Raw genomic sequence first — 19657 nt, 5'->3', positions numbered from 1 at the left:
AAGGGCCAACATTCCATGAGCCCTTCTGATTACCTGCTGTACCTGTGTGCCAGCTTGCTGTGTTTCATGCACAAGTACCCCAAGTCCCTTTGTATTGCAGCTTTCTGCTGTTTTTTTCCATTTAAATAACACACTGTTCTTTTGTTCTCCAAAATGATTACGTTCACATTTCCCCACATTATACTTCATTTGCAAACTTTTTGCCCACTTACTTAACCAATCAATATTGCTTTCTGAACCGTTTGTATACCTTTCGCGACTTGCCTTTCCACCTATTTTGTGTCGACTGCAAATTTGGCTACAGTACATTTGCTTCCTTCCTCCAAGTCATTAATATATTGTAAACAATTGCAGTCCCAGCACTGATCCCTGTGGAACCCCACTGGTTACAGGTCATCAGCCTGAGGAAGAACCCTTTATCCCCCATTCGCTGTTTCCCCATTAGCTAATTCTCTATCCATGCCAGCATACTACCTCCAACACAATGGGCTCTTATCTTCTGACTTTACCTCTTGTGAGGCACCTTGCCATATCCCTTCTGGAAGTCCAAATACAGCAGATACGGTAGCACAGTGGTTAGCACTGCTGCTTCACAGCTCCGGGGTCCCGGGTTCGATTCCCTGTCTGTGTGGAGTTTGCACATTCTCCTCGTGTCTGCGTGGGTTTCCTCCAGGTGCTCCGGTTTCCTCCCACAGTCCAAAGATGTGCGGGTTAGGTTGATTGGCCAGGTTAAAAATTGCCCCTTAGAGTCCTGGGATGTGTAGGTTAGAGGGATTAGCGGGTAAATATGTGGGGGTAGGGCCTGGGTGGGATTGTGGTCGGTGCAGACTCGATGGGCCGAATGGCCTCCTTCTGCACTGTAGGGTTTCTATGATTTCTATGAGATATACTGGTTCCCCTCTATCCACTCTGGTTGAGGCTTCCTCAAAAAACTCTAATAAATTAGTCAGACACGATCTTCCTTCCACGAAGCCATGCTGACTCTACTTGATTAGATTTTGATTTTCCAAATGTGCCGCTATCACGTCCTTAATAATTAAGTTCAACATTTTTTCCAACAGCAGATGTTAGGCTAATCAGCCTGTAGTTACCCACTTTTTGCCTCCCTCCCTTTCTGGATAGGGGTGTCACATTGGCAGTTTTCCAATCCTTTGGTACTCCTCCAGAATCCAAGGATATTTGGAAAATTATAACCAATGCATCCATTATCTCTGTACACTTTTTCTTCCATTCAGGTAGAATCATAGAATCATAGAATCCCTACAGTGCAGAAGTAGGCATTTAGCCCATCGAGTCTGCACTGACCACAATCCCACCCAGTCCCTATCCCTGTGGCCCCACGTATTTACCTTGCTAGTTCCCATGACACTAAAGGGAAATTTAGCATGGCCAATCAATCTAACCCTCACATCTTTGGACTGTGGGAGGAAACCAGAGCACCCGGTGGAAACCCACGCAGACACGAGGAGAAAGTGCAAACTCCACACAAAGTGTGACCTGAGGCTGAGAATTGAACCCTGGTCCCTGGCGCTGTGAGGCAGCAGTGCTAACCACCATGCCTTTTAGGATCCTAGGATGCAAGTCATCATGGCCAGGGGACTTATCTGTCTTTAGCTCCATTGGTTTAGCTGATACTATTTCTCTAGTGGTGGTGAAGGTACTTAATTCCGCCCTCCTTATAATTATGTCCAAATCCTTTTCTGTGTCCACTGTGTGAATGGGTTTTAATCCTTGGTTTGTATCTGCCTGCTACACAATCCATTGTTTCATTTGTGTTTCCATAAATCTGCTGAATTTAACTTTACCACTTTTTAATGGATAGTGTAGTGACCCACTGCACTGTATAGACCCCACATTTTATTTTGATAAGGCCGTCAGCAACCAGTTGGAGGATCAATATTTCTTGATTCTGCAAAAGAGCATTAAGTGTGACTCATGAAGAAAACACGAACAAAGAGAAAGGCCACAGACCCGATTCTAGACGGACATTTTAGTTGTGCTCAGAAAACACCTTTTTTTCATTCATTAGTGTCACATTTTATTCATTAGTGTGATGGCTTACATTAACACTGCAATGAAGTTACTGTGAAAATTCCCTAGTCGCCACACTCTGGCGCCTGTTTGGGTACACTGAGGGAAAATTTAGCATAGCTAGTATACGCAACCAGCACGTCTTTCAGACTTTGGGAGGAAACCGGAGTACCCGGAGGAAACCCGCACAATCATGGGGAGAATGTGCAGATTCCGCACAGACAGTGACCTGAGCCAGGAATCGAACCCGGATCCCTGGCGATGTGAGGCAGCAGTGCTAACCACTGTGCCACCATGCCGCCCCACCTTTGGGGAAAGATAAAAATCCCAGCAATCAGGAGATTGTAGTCATGGGCTCCAGAACCTGAGAGAGTAAATTTGACTCAGAAAGGCTTAAAAATTCAATTTAAATAAAAATTCTTTGCGAAAGAGCAGAGGGAGACAAGGGCTGGAACTTTACAGCTATTCACCCGGTGGAATCTTCTGGTCCTGCCGCTGGTGGCACACCCTCACTGTGGGTTTCCCAGCGGTGTGGAGTGGAGTGAATGGGAAATCCCATTGACACTGGCACGATCAGAAGATCCCATCAATGGTAAACAGCAGGCCACCTCCAGCTGCGAGAAACACACCATGGGGAGGCCAGCGAATCACACCCAAGATTAATGTCCCACACATCCTCTCAACTTGAGACAAAGACAGCAGAAAACTATACTTCATACTTTTGATTAGGAGTATACAAAGCTAGTTGTTACTTGTTTGAATATCCTATTTTCTATGTGGATTTGAAGGGTAATGAATCTGTGGAATTCTTTACCACAGAAGGCTATTTGGGTGGGTCGTTAAGTATGTTCAAGTCCAAGATTGGCAGATTTTTAATCAGTAAAGGAAGCAAGGGTTATGGGGATGAGGTGGGAAAGTGGCGTTGAGGATCATCACATCAGATCAACCATGATCTCATTGAATGGTGGGGCAGACACATTGAGCCAAATGGACTACTTCTGCTCCTATGTCTTATACTCTGGAGAGAGGGGAACACTTTAACTTAAGACCAGGTTTATTTTTTAATTCATTTGTGGGACATGGGCGTTGCTGGCTGGCCAGCATTTATTGCCCATCCCTAGCTGCCCTCGGAAGGCAGTTGAGAGTCAACCACATTTCTGTAGCTCTGGAATCACATGTAAGCAAGATCACATAAGGACAGCAGATTTCCTTCCGTAAAGGATATTAGTGAACCAGATGGGTTTTTCCAACAATCGATTCATGGTCATCAGTCGATTCTTAAAATCAACATATTTTTTATTGGATTCAAATTCCCCAGCTGCCGTGGCGGGATTCGAACCCAGGTCCACAGAACATTAGCTAAGTTTCTGGATTGAGAGTCCGGCAATAATACCACTTGGCCATTGCCTCCCCTTAATCATAAATCCATAGCTAGCATAGCTGACTTTAAAGTCTTATGATGATTCAAAATTGAGGATTTAAACTGTCAATAATTTTGACTGAATACACTTACCTTGCCGGGAAGTAAAGATAGCAGAACCTTAACACTGATCCAAATTCTAAATGATTATAGTTTCAATACTTCATTCCATTCAGGTTAGCAATGGAACATGATGTTCGGTGAACAATAAAAACGGGTTGAGTTTGGTCTGGTAGCTTAAAAATTCTAAGAAACCCATATGCGCTACAGAGAGACGATGAGAGATGGGGCAGAATCTATCAGTCCCTTCATGGACTATATGAGTCTTTCCACAACAATACCTCCAACCCACAAATGTGCAGATTTAGGTGAATTGGCCATGCTAAAATTCTCCCTCAGTGTACCCGAATAGGCGCCAGAGTGTGGCGACGAGGGGATTTTCACAGTAACTTCACTGCAGTGTGAATGTAAGCCTACTTGTGACTAATGAATAAACTTTAACTTTTAGATAGTTTGTCAGTTTACAAAACGTGGGTCAGCTGGGTGCAAAAACAGGTACTGCCAAATATGATTTACATTTCACGATTAGGGAATTAATCTGCCACATTAAATGAACAAGAAAAGAATGATTGCAGAATTCACTGAGGAATTCAGATATTGTCATTTTTTAAAAAAATTGCCATGACATTTTCCTATTTTTTTTTTGGCTGGAACATTAATAGAAACTAAAATGTTACAGTTTATTTAATGAGATTTTCAACACTGCAATAAATCAAAACAATACTCCGTTCCTGTACAGAAAACAACATCCTCATTATTGGACACTGGAAGTTATAATTCAAAACTGTCAGGCAAATCTTATCACTGTAATTTAAAAACCAAAACTTTCCCAAGCTCTTGGAAGAGAAAGTTTCTTATTGCTTATTTAACCCTTAGGAGGATCTCAGCGCGTGACACATTTTCAGCCAAGGACTCAAATCAGATGACCATGTCTCTAATTGATCATTAGTAGTTGAGTTTTGTAGCAAACTGGTTTGGGTGGATGTTAAGGGATAGAGAACTGTTGGGCTCAAAGCTGCAATTGCAAGTTAGTATTGGCAGACAGGGACAATCAACCGGCCGTTAATGGTAACTCGTTGGTGCGTGCTGCGATTGAAAGGTCAATTCTTTTCACCTCCTACTCCTGGAACATTGTCTTCTCCACTTGTTCAGCTTCTCAGCAAGTCACATTGTGGGCCGGACTTCTCCGGCCATTCACGCCGGTGGGATTCTCCGGTCCCGCCATCAACGCAACCCCGCCTGCGATATTTCCCACCAGCCTGGGGTGACGTCAATGGGAATTCCCATTGTCAGCAGCGGGACCCGAGAATCCCGCCACTCGCAAACAACACGCCACCTCCCACCGGCGGGAAACATGAGGCAGGGAGGCCGGAGAATCTCGCCATTTTTCACCTACTAATGTTACAGACTGCAAGTCAAACATTTCCCTGAAGCATTTACCTTGATATGTTTTGATTCCATACCCCATGGAATAATTGGAATAAACCAAACAGGAAAGATATTGATGTTGGAGTAGAGTCATAGAGTCATCGAGATTTACAGCATGGAAACAGGCTCTTCGGCCCAACTTGTCCATGCCACCCTTTTTTTTTAAACCCCTAAGCTAGTCCCAATTGCCCGCATTTGGCCCATATCCTTCGGCGTGGTGCGGGGGAATACGACGGTGGGGGGGATTCGGCGCGGGGGCGGGGGGGATTCAGCACGGGGGCTGGGGGGGATCCTCTGCTCCCGCCACTGACAATGGGAATTTCCATTGACGTCACCCCAGGCTGGTGGGAAATATCGCAGGCGGGGGTGCGTTGATGGCGGGACCGGAGAATCCCGCCGGTGTGAATGGCCGGGCAAGTCCGGCCCACAATGTGACTTGCTGAGAATCTGAACAAGTGGAGAAGACAATGTCCCAGGAGTAGGAGATGAAAAGAATTGACCTTTCAATCGCAGCACGCACCAACGAGTTACCATTAACGGCCGGTTGATTGTCCCTGTCTGCCAATACTAACTTGCAATTGCAGCTTTGAGCCCAACATTTCTCTATCCCTTAACATCCACCCAAACCAGTTTGCTACAAAACTCAAATACTAATGATCAATTAGAGACATGGTCATCTGATTTGAGTCCTTGGCTGAAAATGTGTCACGCGCTGAGATCCTCCTAAGGGTTAAATAAGCAATAAGAAACTTTCTCTTCCAAGAGCTTGGGAAAGTTTTGGTTTTTAAATTACAGTAATAAGATTTGCCTGACAGTTTTGAATGATAACTTCCAGTAACTGTCTAAATGCTTTTTAAAAGACAAAATTGTACCAGCCTCCACCACTATCTCTGGCAGCTTGTTCCAGACACTCACCACCCTCTGTGTGAAAAATTGCCCCTCTGGATACTTATTGCCCCTCTCACCTTAAAACTATGCCCGCTAGTTTTAGACTCCCCCACCTTTGGGAAAAGATATTGACGATCCAGCTGATCTGTGCCCCTCATTATTTTACAGACCTCTATAAGATCACCCCTCAGCCTTCTACGCCCCAGAGAAAAAAGTCCCAGTCTATCCAGCCTCTCCTTTTAACTCAAACCTTGAAGTCCCGGTAGCATCCTAGTAAATCTTTTCTGCACTCTTCCTAGTTTAATAATATCCTTTCTATAATAGGGTGACCAGAACTGTACACAGTATTCCAAGTGTGGCCTTACCAATGTCTTGTACAACTTCAACAAGACATCCCAACTCCTCTATTCAATGTTCTGACCGATGAAACCAAGCATACTGAATGCCTGCTTCACCACTCTATCCACCTGTAACTCCACTTTCAAGGAGCTATGAACATGTACCCCTAGATCTCTTTGTTCTGTAACTCTCCCCAAATGCCTACCATTAACTGAGTAAGTCCTGCCAGGTGATCCTTTGAGACTGCTTCACCATACAACAAAATTGTTGCTGATTTTCCACCTTGACTTCACTTTCCCATACTATCCTCACATCTCTTCATTCCCTCAGCCTTGAATGCACTTAACAGCTGAGACACCCACAGATCCCTGAGGAGAAAATTCCAAAGATTCACAACTTATTGAGTGAGTGTGATGACTGCCAGGACTCGCCTGGGGAATCACTAACTGACCTCCCTGTAGGACTTATTGAATACGAGTTCCCTGAGGATTGGTAATTACCTTACCAGGTGGAGCTCATATACCGAGCCCTGTATAAAGCAGGCCCCTGAGTGGGTCCATTATTGTATTGTCCCGGCAGGGACCTGTTTGTGTTCACCACAGGCTTGTGGTTTTGCTTTATTTATTTTGTGCAATAAAGCGCTGTTCCTTTACAGCTGACTCCTGGAGTTATTATCATGAGGTAATTTATTCCCATTTCATCCTAAACTACCGATCCCTTATTCTGAGACTGTAACACTTAGTTCGAGATTGCCCCTGTAGGGGAAACACCCTCCTAGCATTTAAGACAGTAAATTTTAATTATTCATACAAATCATGGAATCATAGAATCCCTACAGTGCAGAAGAAGATCATTGAGCCCATTGAGTCTGCACCGACTCTCTGACAGAGCATCTTACTCAGGCACTATCATCATGTATTTACCCTGCCAACCCCCTTAACGTACTCATTTTGGGACACGAAGGGGCAATTTTATGATGACCAATCATTCTTCCATGTCTCTGTGGGTTTCCTCCGGGTGCTCCGGTTTCCTCCCACAGTCCAAAGATGTGCGGGTTAGGTGGATTGGCCATTTTAAATTGTCCCTTAGGTATGTAGGTTTCAATATATAGGTTAGCAGGGTAAATATATGGGGTTACAGGGTAAGTCTATGTAAGAGTCATTGCAAACTCGATGGGCCAAATGGCCTCCTTCAGCCCAGTAAGGATTCTATGATATATATATACGCACCTTTCACAAATTCAGACATCCCAAAATGCTTCACAGCCAATTGTCTACTTTTGAAGTGTGGGGACTGCGACCACACTTGCAGTAGTAAACTTGCACAGAGCAAAGATCCATAAGCTGCAATGTGACAATCTCCAATAATCTGCTTTTGTGATGTTGATTGAGGGATAAATATTGAACATGACACTAGGGTCAATTTCACTGTTCTTTGAAATATTACCATGCGATCATATACATGCACTTGACGGCACAGAGGAACATTGGTTTAACTTCTTAATCTGAATGATTTCGCATCCAAACATTCAATCCCTCAGTGCTGCACTGAAATATCAGCTTGGGGGAATCAGCTCAAATGGTAGAGTGATCGCTTAGCAGGTGAGAGGTAGTGGGATTGATGCCCTCATTTTCCACTTTGATTTTTTTGGGGCAGCGCAGTGGCACAGTTGTTCGCACTGCTGTCTCACAGCGCCAGGGACCTGGGTTTGATTCCTGGCTTGTGTGGAGTCATCACATTCTCCCCGTGTCTGTGTGAGTTTCTTCCGGTTGCTCCGGTTTCCTCCCACAGTCTGAAAGACGTGGTAAGGTGCATTGGCTATGCTAAATTCTCCCTCAGTGTACCCGGAAAGGTGCTGAAGTGTGGCGACTAGGGGATTTTCAGTGTAATGTTAATGTAAGCCTACTAGTGACGCTAATAAATAAACTCAACTCAAACTGTGGGCTCGGGTCCCTGTACTCGGAACCACAACCAGCTGACTCAGTGCCGTCTCTGGACTAACACAATAGAACCAAATATTTGTGTCCAATATGATTATCATCTAATCATCTGAGTTAAGCATGTTATAATAATCTCGCCGAGGCCTGCCTTCCGTCACCAACACCCTTTATTTACACAGTGAATAAAATACCGCTTCTGCAGCTACAATGCACAAGTCAAATGCCTGAGACCTACAGTCCTGGGTCCGGGTAGACACAGCTGATTTTAAACTTCTGCTTCTCCTTTCCTATTGCGTGGGCCTCCACTCGCTCCCATCCATTGACACTGTCTACACTTTCTGTTGCCTTGGAAAAGCAGTCAGCATAATTAAGGACCCCACACACCCTGGGACATTCTGTCTTCCACCTTCTTCCGTCAGGAAAAAGACACAAAAGTCTGAGGTCACGTACCAACTGACTCAAGAACAGCTTCTTCCCTGCTGCCATCAGACTTTTGAATGGTCCTACCTCACATTAAGTTGATCTTTCTCTACACCCTAGCTATGACTGTAACACTACATTCTGCACTCTCTCCTTTCCTTCTCTCTGTATGGTTTGCCTTGTCTGTATAGCGCGCAAGAAACAATACTTTTCACGGTGTACTAATACATGTGACAATATAAATCAAATCAAATCAAATCAATGGGGGAATTCGTACGCCACCAGGTCCATAGGGAGAACTATTGACAATCCCCTGTCACCTCGATGGTCATCATAACAGCATGAATCTTTCCTCTGAGTGTTGTAGGACAACACTAATTTGTACAGGATAGGCAGACTCTGTTTTAAGCATGAATGTTTCTTGTGGGACTGTGAAAAGGATTTGATTTAGGATGTGCAAAGGTTTGTGATTTTACATTCAAATTTTTCTGTTTGTTACCAGAACAAACTGAAGGAGAATTTAATGCACATTTCCTGATTGCATCCTGCATTTTCTAGTGTTACAACAATAGTGGTAATTAACTTTGCATCTTGTCTAAGAAATAGTGTTGCATTGGACAGAAACTTCTTTGTACACCAAACAAAGGACTAGAAAGGCAATCAATCGATTATCGTGAAATCCACACAACCCACGTAATCTCTCGAGAGAAACTCCTCCAAAATCTGTCCCCACCCAACTCCAAAGTAAGTGAAATACAACTCCAGGATTTCTATCTCACCTCACACCTAATAGTATTGGTGTCAAGTGTTTTGGAGTTTCATTATAAATATTTCTTGAGCTTTCGCAACACGAACCATTCCAATGAACAAATCCAGATTTCACCTCAATTTTCCCACCCAATAATGGGCTGGATTCTCCTGCTGTCCGTGCCCTGCTATGGCTGCCAGTGAAAGCAGAGAATTTGGTGCTCAACTAAATCTCCGTTCACAGCAGCAGGACTTAAGAATCTTGGTAAATAATAGTGAGAACCAAGGGTTCACAACAGAAAACCCTTATCCTGGCCAGCAGTTGCTGAGATGGAGCTGTTGCAGTGAAATCAAACACCTCGGAGACTAAGGTACGGTATTTAATCATTTTTTTAGTGAGTGTAGGAAGAGCCTGTCTTGGTCAATCCAGTCCAAATCAGTACTCTGCCCTTTGATTTGTTACATTGTCATTTATATTTTTAGTCCCTGTCCTGTCCTGACTGTGGGTGTGTATTTGGTCACTTACGGTGTGGAGTTGCCAGCATTGGACTGGGGTAAGCACAGTAAGTAGTCTCACAATACCAGGTTAAAGTCCAACAGATTTATTTGATAGCATAAGTTTTCGGAGCATTGCCCCTTCATCAGGTGAGTGAAGAGTTGGGTTCACAAACAGGGCATATATAGACACAAACTCAATTACAAGATAATGGTTGAAATGCGAGTCTTAACAGATAATCAAGTGTTTATGTAGCGGGATCCCTCTTTTTAACTCCACTGGGCTTATTTTAGGTTTGGTTCTCCGTCACCCAAACCCCACCAATGCCCGAGTGATTCTCTCTCTCGCCGATGGAACAATGGCCACCTTGCGTCTACCTCACTAGAGTAGCGCTCCCAAGAGAGAGAAAAGGAAACTGCTGCCTATCCACTACCTGGCAGCCTTTCCTGAGTGGGCGGTTTCGAAGCGCCCAGGGTACCCTCAGTTCTAGACTCCGGAATTATGGTAAGGGATATTTAACATTGTGACTTAGTCAGAGATCATTGGTGAGAAATTGAAAAGATCAAAACGGACTCCAACGGAAGTCAAAGATATATATATATATTTATTAAAACATCAAGGTCAAAGGTCACCAAACACCAGGAAAACAACACACCATGCCTTATGGTCTATAAGACTATAGCTATGGAAGGAATATTAAAACGGACACCACGGAATTCTTACTTTATACAAGTTTACCACGTCTTAAACTATGAAAGGTACATGCAAAAGCCTCCCCCCCTTTCCCCAAAGCCTCATCCACTATGATGATCTCGGGAACTTCGCGAATTACCAGGGGATACTCACAATCCTAGTTTAAATTGCTCAGTGGGCTTCGGGCTGCGTGCTGTAGACAAACGAGAGGCAGGAAACAGGAGAGGAGTGCTGTCATGCTGGTCCGAAGAGAAAAGAGGAAGAAATGGCCGGCCTGACCATCCTTTTATATTGTAAAACTTGAATTCTTTTCCTGCCAACTCCGCCCCCCTTCCAGCCGGCAGTTCCACAGACAAAGGCTTGCTCGTTATCTGCAGCTGCGATCTTACAGTCCATAGAGACCAGACGGTCCCATCCCAGGTGATAGGTCTCTTGCTGTCCTTTATTGTTCCATCGGAGATCGTTTAATTGTTTTCCCATTATGGAAATGGGCTTCTCCTCGCTCTGGGACAAGGCCATTATCACCTGTATTATGTCCAGACCAGGTGCATTGTCTTGCTGCCGGCCTAGTCTGGTGATGTTGTGAGTTCCTTTTTGTGCTGCTGATAACCTAATCAGCAGTCCGTCTGGTTTCTGGCTGCTTGCAATTTTTGGACTGGACCCCTTCACACACACACACACAAAGGCTGGCTGGGCTCCCTGGGACATTTTTGGTCAAGTCCTGCAGCCAAGTGTGGCCACTTTCACAGTTCTTTAGGGTTCAAGTCCTTTTCCCAGCTCATAAAAAAAGGCCTGAGTTGCCCGAAAAACTTACATTTACAGGTGCACTTCAGCACTTCACTGTACTGCAAGCCCACAGATAATCTCACGATTCTCCACTTCTCTAGCTTTCACCCTGAACATGTTAAAGAAGCCATTCCCTATGGACAAGCCCTCCATATACACAGGATCTGCTCAGATGAGGAGGATCGCAACAGACACATACAGACGCTGAAAGAGGCCCTTGTAAGAACAGGATATGGCACTCAACTCATCAAGCGACAGTTCCAACGCACCACAGTGAAAGACCGCACAGACCTCTTCAGAAGACAAACACAGGACATGGCAGACAGAGTACCCTTTGTCCGGAGCGGAGAAGCTATGACATCTTCTCTGGAGCCTTCAACATGTCATCGATGAAGACGAACATATCGCCAAGGCCATCCCCACACCTCCACTACTTGCCTTCAAACAACCGCGCAACCTCAAACAGACCATTGTACACAGCAAACTACCCAGCCTTCAGGAGAACAGTGACCACGACACTACACAACCCTACCATAGCAACCTCTGCAAGACATGCCGGATCATTGACATGGATGTCATCCACCAGGTACACGGTACATACTCTTGTGACTCGGCCAACGTTGTCTACCTGATTCGCTGCAGGAAAGGATGTCCCGAGGCATGGTACATTGGCGAAACCATGCAGACGCTACGTATGAATGGGCACTGCTCGACAATCACCAAGCAGGAATGTTCCCTTCCAGTCGGGGAACACTTCAGCAATCATGGGCATTCAACCTCTGATCTTCGGGTAAGTGTTCTCCAAGGCGGCCTTCAAGACACACAACAACACAGAATTGCTGAGCAGAAACTGATAGCCAAGTTCCGCACACATGAGGGCAGCCTCAACCGGGATCTTGGGTTCATGTCACACTATCTGTAACCCCCATGACTTGCCTGAGCTTGCAAAATCTCACTAACTGTCCTGGCTGGAGACAATACACATCTCTTCAACCTGTGCTTAACCCTCTCTCCACTCACATTGGCTGCACCTGTAAAGACTTGATTACCTGTAAAGACTCGCATTTCAACCATTATCTTGTAATTGAGTCTGTGTTATATATGCCCTGTTTGTGAACCCAACTCTGCACTGACCTGATGAAGAGGCAATGCTCTGAAAGCTTGTGCTACCAAATAAATCTGTTGAACTTTAACCTGGTGTTGTGAGACTACTTACTTTGGTCACTTACGCTCACAATCTACCAGAATAGGTGCAAACTGTTTCAGGTCACTGTCCCATTCTGCCGTCAACCTTGGCATTCCAATGACTGACATCACAGTAGGTTGAATGGCTGTGCTAAATTGCCCCTTAGTGTCCCAAGATGGGTAAATTAGGGGGATTAGTGGCATAAATACATGGGGTTATGGGGATAGGTTCTGGGTGGGATGCTATCATAGATCATAGAATCCCTAAAGTGCAGAGGTGGGCCATTCGGCCCATCGAGTCTGCACTGATCACAATCCCACCCACGCCCTATTCCCATAACCCCACATATTTACCCTGCTAATCCCCCCGATTCCACGGTCAATTAAGCATGGCCAATCAACCTAACCCGCACATCTTTGGAGTGTGGGAGGAAACCAGAGCACCCGGAAGGAACCCACGCAGACACAGGGAGAATGTGCAAACTCCGCACGGACAGTGACCCAAAGTCAGAATTGAACCCGGGTCCCTGGTGCTGTGAGGCAGTAGTGCTAACCACTGTGTCATCATGCCACCCAGCTAACCACTATACAACTGTGCCGCTATGTCGGAAAGTTGGTGCAGACTTGATGGGCCAAATGGCCTCCTTCTGCACTGTAAGGACTCTATGATACTATGTTGCGAGTTGCTGTCACAAGAAGTGCCAAGTGTCATACACCACCAGAAAATTCCGGCCATCATATCACATCGGCGAGGTTTTCAGCAGGTATTTAAACATGAGATTCGGTCAATGGGAATCCATCGGGTAAGGAGGGGAGAAGGACAAGCCCAGGTGGTGTTCTGGCACTTCCCCTTGGCACTGCCCCTGGCACTCCCCCCTGACAGTGTTGGGTTCCCTGCTCTGGGTAATATTCTTCTTATTTGTGTTTGTGGGGGAGGGGATGGTGGTAGCAGGAGTGTTGCTGATGCCTGTGAGGCGGAGAGTGCCTCCAGTACTTGTATGGCTGTGGTTGTGACGGCGGGGGGAAGCGGTGGGTGGGGGGGAGGGAGGGTGGGGTGGGGGGGTGTTGGTAGATAAGAGCCCACATGATACCTCCATGCTGATGAGTGTGGAGTTATCCTCTGTGTCCATATTGGGGATGGTGGGGTGTGGATGGGAGAAGTTTATTTTTTAGCTCAGATCGGGGCATGCTTTAAAGATGGTGTCACAGTGTCTGTGGATAGGGTCTTGCCAGTTCTATCAGTCTCTGCCAGAGGAAAGACTCTAACCATGCTCCCAGACTATCTGCTCATTAAGTGCCTGAAAGTCCAGTTTGTAAACTCGGCTGTGCATTTGGAGAGACGCACGCCGGTTTTCAGTCGGAGCCTGGCACTGTCAGATTTTGGTAAAATTCTGCCCGGTATTCTCAAATATATTCATGATATTAAATATCTATCCAACCTTTACAATATCAGGCATGTTTGCCATATCGGTGTGGAAGCTGTAGTCATTTTAACCAATTAGCACCATAGACTATCCTTGCACAAATATTTCATTCACGACAAAGTCCGAATGTACATGCAATACCATCGAATCATAGAATCCTTACAGTGTAGAAGGAGGCCATTCGTCCCATCAGGCCTGCATCGACCACAATCCCACCCAGGCCCCATCGCTGTCACCCCACGTATTTAACCTGCTAATCGCCCTGACACTATGGCCAATCAACCTAACCTGCACATTTTTGGACTGCACCCTGACACAGGTTGATATCAATGCCAAATTCTCATTGGAAACCTATCTTTCTGATCTCTGGGCTCTTGACCTTTTCTTTGTGAAATATCTTGAGAAACTGAGGATTTTTAACCCCTCACATGTTGTAATTAAAGGCAAGTCAAAAATTTGATCCGAACAAATTTTGCTACAATCGGTGGCCCGAGCGTGAAATTTTCCTCGCATCAGTCATTCACTCCTCCCAATCACCCGCTCAAAGATAACTGGCAAGTGAACTAGATGTAATGGGTGAGACAGATCAACCCTAATTTCAACCTCACTCAGCTCCCAGAAATGGGGATTATGGCATCAGAACCAAGTTTATCCATTCCTGTCAGGTGTGCTGGGTTAAAATTGGAGCTAATGAGTGATGAGAGATGGAGGTGTGAGGAGAAGCTGACTATCCAGGAGGAATTGAAGTTCTTGTAGCAGCTAGCTAAGCCTCCTGATCAAGTGCCCAGGGATCTGTTTCTAAATTTCTGATCCTGTATGAATATTGAGCGTGGGAGCAGGCATGGAGATTGAACCAAGCAGAGTGCTGGAAAGGACAGTTGGTATTAACAATACTCTCAGCTCATGGAGCCAGGATACAAAGTCACTGTGGAAAATGTTGCAATTCCAGAGATACCTACAGTGAAGTCTCATGGAAATAAAGCCCAGTGCTTGAACTTGTGTAGTACCTATGATCACCTCAGATTGACTCAAAGCCCTGTATAAAGCAAGCCCCTGAGTGGGTCCATTATTGTATTATCCCAGTTGGGTCCTGTTTGTGTTCACCACAGGCTTGTGGTTTTTCTTTACTTCATTTGTGCAATAAAGCACTGTTCCTTCACAGCTGACTCCTGGAATTATTATACTGAGATTTGGGGATTAATTACAGAGAACCATAAGACACCAGATGCATTGCTGACATTAGGTCTCATTATCTTTCCAGCTACAGTAGTGCAAATGTTGGAAAATGCTAAATAATTTTGGTATGGCTGGAATCTGTATGGGTAATGGGGCTATCGTTCAGTCTATCAAAACATCTGCAGCCTCCCACCAATAACTGCACAATGTCAGGAGACTGAAAGGCTCAGTGTGCTGACACTAAAATGAAAGTGGAGCAGGTCCATCTCAGGGCATGCAAGCGGCTGCCAGCAAGTACGCTATTACTCAATCCGGTCACAATAAGAGACGCATTGGGCGAATGGAACCTATTCTTAGTAATGCAGATAATAGAGCACCTGGAAACACACACATGCCATCCAACATTCTGCACCTCCACATTGCAAAGCCCTCTCTGTTGATTGCTGTTGGTTGTCCATGAAGAAGTAGATGTTCAAATAAACAAGATGTCTACATATAACAAGCGGCGGCATGATAACATAGTGGTTAGCACTGTTGCCTCACAGCGTCAGGTACCTGGGTTCAATTCTTGTCTTTGGATGACTGTCTGTGTGGACTTTGCATGTTCTCCCCGTGTCAGTGTGGGTTTCCTCCGGGTGCTCCGGTTTCCTCCTACAGTCCAAAGATGTGCGGGTTAGGTGGATTGGCCATGATAAATTGCCACTTTGTGTCCCAGGATAAGTAGGTTAGAGGGATTAACAGGGTAAATATGTGGGATTACGGGGATAGAGCCTTGGTAGATTGTCATTGGTGCAGACTCAATGGGCTGAATGGCCTCTTTCTGCACTATAGGGATTCTATGATTCTATTCAATGATTCTAAGACACAGGTATGGACTTCTTGACACATAGAACATAGAACATAGAACAGTACAGCACAGAACAGGCCCTTCGGCCCACGATGTTGTGCCGAGCTTTATCTGAAACCAAGATCAAGCTATCCCACTCCCTATCATCCTGGTGTGCTCCATGTGCCTATCCAAAAACCGCTTAAATGTTCCTAAAGTGTCTGACTCCACTATCACTGCAGGCAGTCCATTCCACACCCAACCACTCTCTGCATAAAGAACCTATCTCTGATATCCTTCCTATATCTCCCACCATGAACTCTATAGTTATGCCCCCTTGTAATAGATGTATGGACAATCAAAATATAAAAGTTCAAGGTGACTGTTGCAGATCAGTTGGACCTGTGCTCAAACCGTCATTTGGGAAAGGTTGCTATAAAGGAAGTACAGTGAAGGTTTACCAGGCTGATTCCTGAGATGGCAAGTCTGAGGAGAGACTAAGTTGATTAGGATTGTATTCATTTGAGTTTAGAAAAGTGAGAGAAGATTTCATAGAAACTCATAAAATTAGAACAGGGTAAGAGAGGGTAGATTCAGAAAGAATGTTCCCAATGGTGGGAGAGTCCAGAACTAGGGGTCATACTTTGAGAAACCTTTTAGAAAAACCTTTTAGAATTGAGGTGAGGAGAAATTTCTTCACCCAGAGGGTGGTGAATATGTGGAATTCACTACCACAGAATGTAGTTGAGGCCAAAACGTTGTCTGATTTCAAGAAGAAATTGGATATAGCTCTTGGGGCTAAAGGGATCAAGGGATATGGGAGGAAGAGGGGATCAGGATATTGAATTTGATGATCAGCCCTGATCAAAATGAATGATGGAGCAGGCTCAAAGGGCCAAATGGCCTACTCCTGCTTCTAGTTTCTATGTTTCTATGTGAGGTGTTGGGGCTAAATTGGCCAGCTCTTTCAAAGACCAAGCAGAGCTGAATGGCCTCCTTCTGTGCTGTAAGATTCTAGGATTCAAGGATTATGATGTGGTGTGACTTGAGGATGAATGCAGGTAGCCCTTGAGCAACCTAACTTTACAACCCAGTCAATGGTCAAACTCTTTGTTCCTTGAGTAAAAGATAACCATAAAGAAGATTTGAGGATAAAATGCTTTTGGCCACTGTAGAATAGGGGTAAAGGGCAGCAACACAGCAAAGGCTCTGGAAAACATTAAGTGGAATAATGAAACAAGGTAATAAAATGACAAAAAGCAAATGGTCTCACAGTTTGGCAATCTTCTTGTTCTGTAGCAGGATCATTTAGATCTGAAACACTGGACGGACTTTTCCCGTGCCACACGCCACAGGAATCATAGCGGGCGGGGCGGGCCATGCAAAGGTCCATTGACTTTGGGCAGGATTTTCCAGTCTTGGGAAGAGCATGGCCAGAACATCCCACCCATTAACTCTGTTGTGCCAGACCTGCTGGGTTTATCCAACATTTTCTACTGGGATGTCAATTCAAGATATTACTCCACCAGAAACATGGAATCATAGAATCCCTATAGTGTGCAGGAGGAGGCCATTCAGCCGATCGAGCTTGCACTGATAATAATCCCACCCAGGCCCTATCTACCCTATGTATTTACCCTACAAATTCCCCGTCAATTTAGCATGGCCAATCAACCTAACCCGCAGATCTTTGGACTGCGGGAGGGAACCGGAGCGCCCAGAGGAAACCCACACAGACAGGGGGAGAATGTGCAACCTCCACACAGACAGTGACCCGAGACCGGAATTGAACCCGAGTCCTTGGTGCTGTGAGGCAGCAGTGCTAACCACTGTGCCACCGTGCCGCCTCACATTTTATATGATGTAATACCAACCAGGAGAACATGACATTCCGTATCATGAGATCAATTCGGCCTTATTGCATTAGCGAGTGCTTCCTTTGTCAGGAGCGCAAATCCTGTGCAAGTAAATCCCGACAGATCCAGAATTGTGCTATCTCTGCCCCGTTTTTCAACAGGGTTTTACCTAAAAACTGAGTGTGAAACCTACCCCATGATTTCAATCAATCTTGTGAATATGAAGTCACAATGTGTAGAAGAATCATTAAACACTGGAGGGCTGAAATAAAAATTGATGAAGAGTCTCATTTGTAATGTCTTTCCTTTTCAGCAGATCAAATCAATTTTGTCACCATTATAATGCTTTTAAGCTATAATTTAGAATAATTACAAAGAAGAATTGCTTAACATAGAACAACCAGATCTCAGTTTCAAAGTCCAAAAGACTTCCTCACAAGTTTAACTCATGGGCGGCACGGTAGCACAGTGGTTAGCACTGCTGCTTCACAGCTCCAGGGACCTGGGTTCGATTCCCGGCTTGGGTCACTGTCTGTGTGGAGTTTGCACATTCTCCTCGTGTCTGCGTGGGTTTCCTCTGGGTGCTCCGGTTTCTTCCCACAGTCCAAAAATGTGTGGGTTAGGTCGATTGGCCATGATAAAATTGCCCCTTAGTGTCCTGGGATGCGTAGATTAGAGGGATTAGTGGGTAAAATATGTAGGGATATGGGGGTAGGGCCTGGGTGGGATTGTGGTCGGTGCAGACTTGATGGGCCGAATGGCCTCTTTCTGTACTGTAGGGCGTCTATGATTTCTATGAGAACTGATCCTTATGTATTAACGGGTAGGATAGGCACGGCCACCATTGCCTCCTCTGAGTTCCCCGCAGAGGTTGCAGCTCCATCTTGACCAGGCTCCCACTCCCTGGAGCAAACACAGAGTATGACAGAATCCTTTATATTGAGGCAGACCTGCTGAGCCAAGAGCTACCCAATTCAGTAGCAATGGCTGATCAGAGAGGAGGTGGTTGTGCAGTGGTATTGTCACTGGAGTAGTCGTCCAGAGACCCAGCATAATTTTCCAGGGACCTGGGTTCGAATCCCACCACAGCAGATGGTGAAAAGTCTGGAATTAAAACTCTAATGATGACCATGTTGATTGTCGTCAAAACCCATCAGACTAATGTCCTTTTGGGAAGGACATGAAGTCATTGCTGCAAAAAGACCATCTTTATGTAAGCAAATCTGTCTTCCTGACCTGGTCTGGCCTACATGTGACTCCAGACCCACAGCAATGTGGTTGACTCTCAAGGGCAATTAGGGATGGGCAATAAATGCTGGCCCTGACACACACATCCCTCAAATCTGCATCCCGCTAATTCCCAAGAACATATCATCCTCTCTCTTACCAAGAATCCATCCACCTCTGCCTTAAAATATTCAAAGACTCTGCTCCCACGACCTTTTCAGGAAGAGAGTTCCAAAGACTCATGATCTCCCCAGAGAAAAATATTCATTCGCATCTGCATTTTAAGTGGCTGATGCCTTAATTTTAAACAGTGACTCCTGGTTCTAGATTTTTTCCACAAGAGGAAACATCCAGAGTTCGTAATGTGCTGTTGAAGGAGCATTGGTGAGTTTCTGCAATACATCTTGTACATGTCACACACTCTGCGGCTGAGGTAGAGAAAGTGGATGTTGGAGGCATTGGATGGGGTGCCAATCAAGTGGGCTTCTTTGTCTTGGGTGGTGTCAAGCTCCTTGAGTGTTGTTGGAGCAGCACTCATCCAGGCAAATGGAGATTATTCCACCACACTCATGGTTTGTGCCTTGTAGATCATGTGCAGGCTTCAGGGAGTCAGGAGATAAGTTACTCTCCACATAATTCCCAATCTCTGGCCAGCTCTTGTAGCCACCGTATTTAAATGGCTAGTCCTGTACAATTTCCAGTCAATGGTAACTGC

Source organism: Mustelus asterias, chromosome 13 (genome assembly GCF_964213995.1).
Source record: "Mustelus asterias chromosome 13, sMusAst1.hap1.1, whole genome shotgun sequence".
Taxonomy (NCBI): Eukaryota; Metazoa; Chordata; class Chondrichthyes; order Carcharhiniformes; family Triakidae; genus Mustelus; species Mustelus asterias.
Note: the sequence above shows the minus strand (reverse complement) of the source record.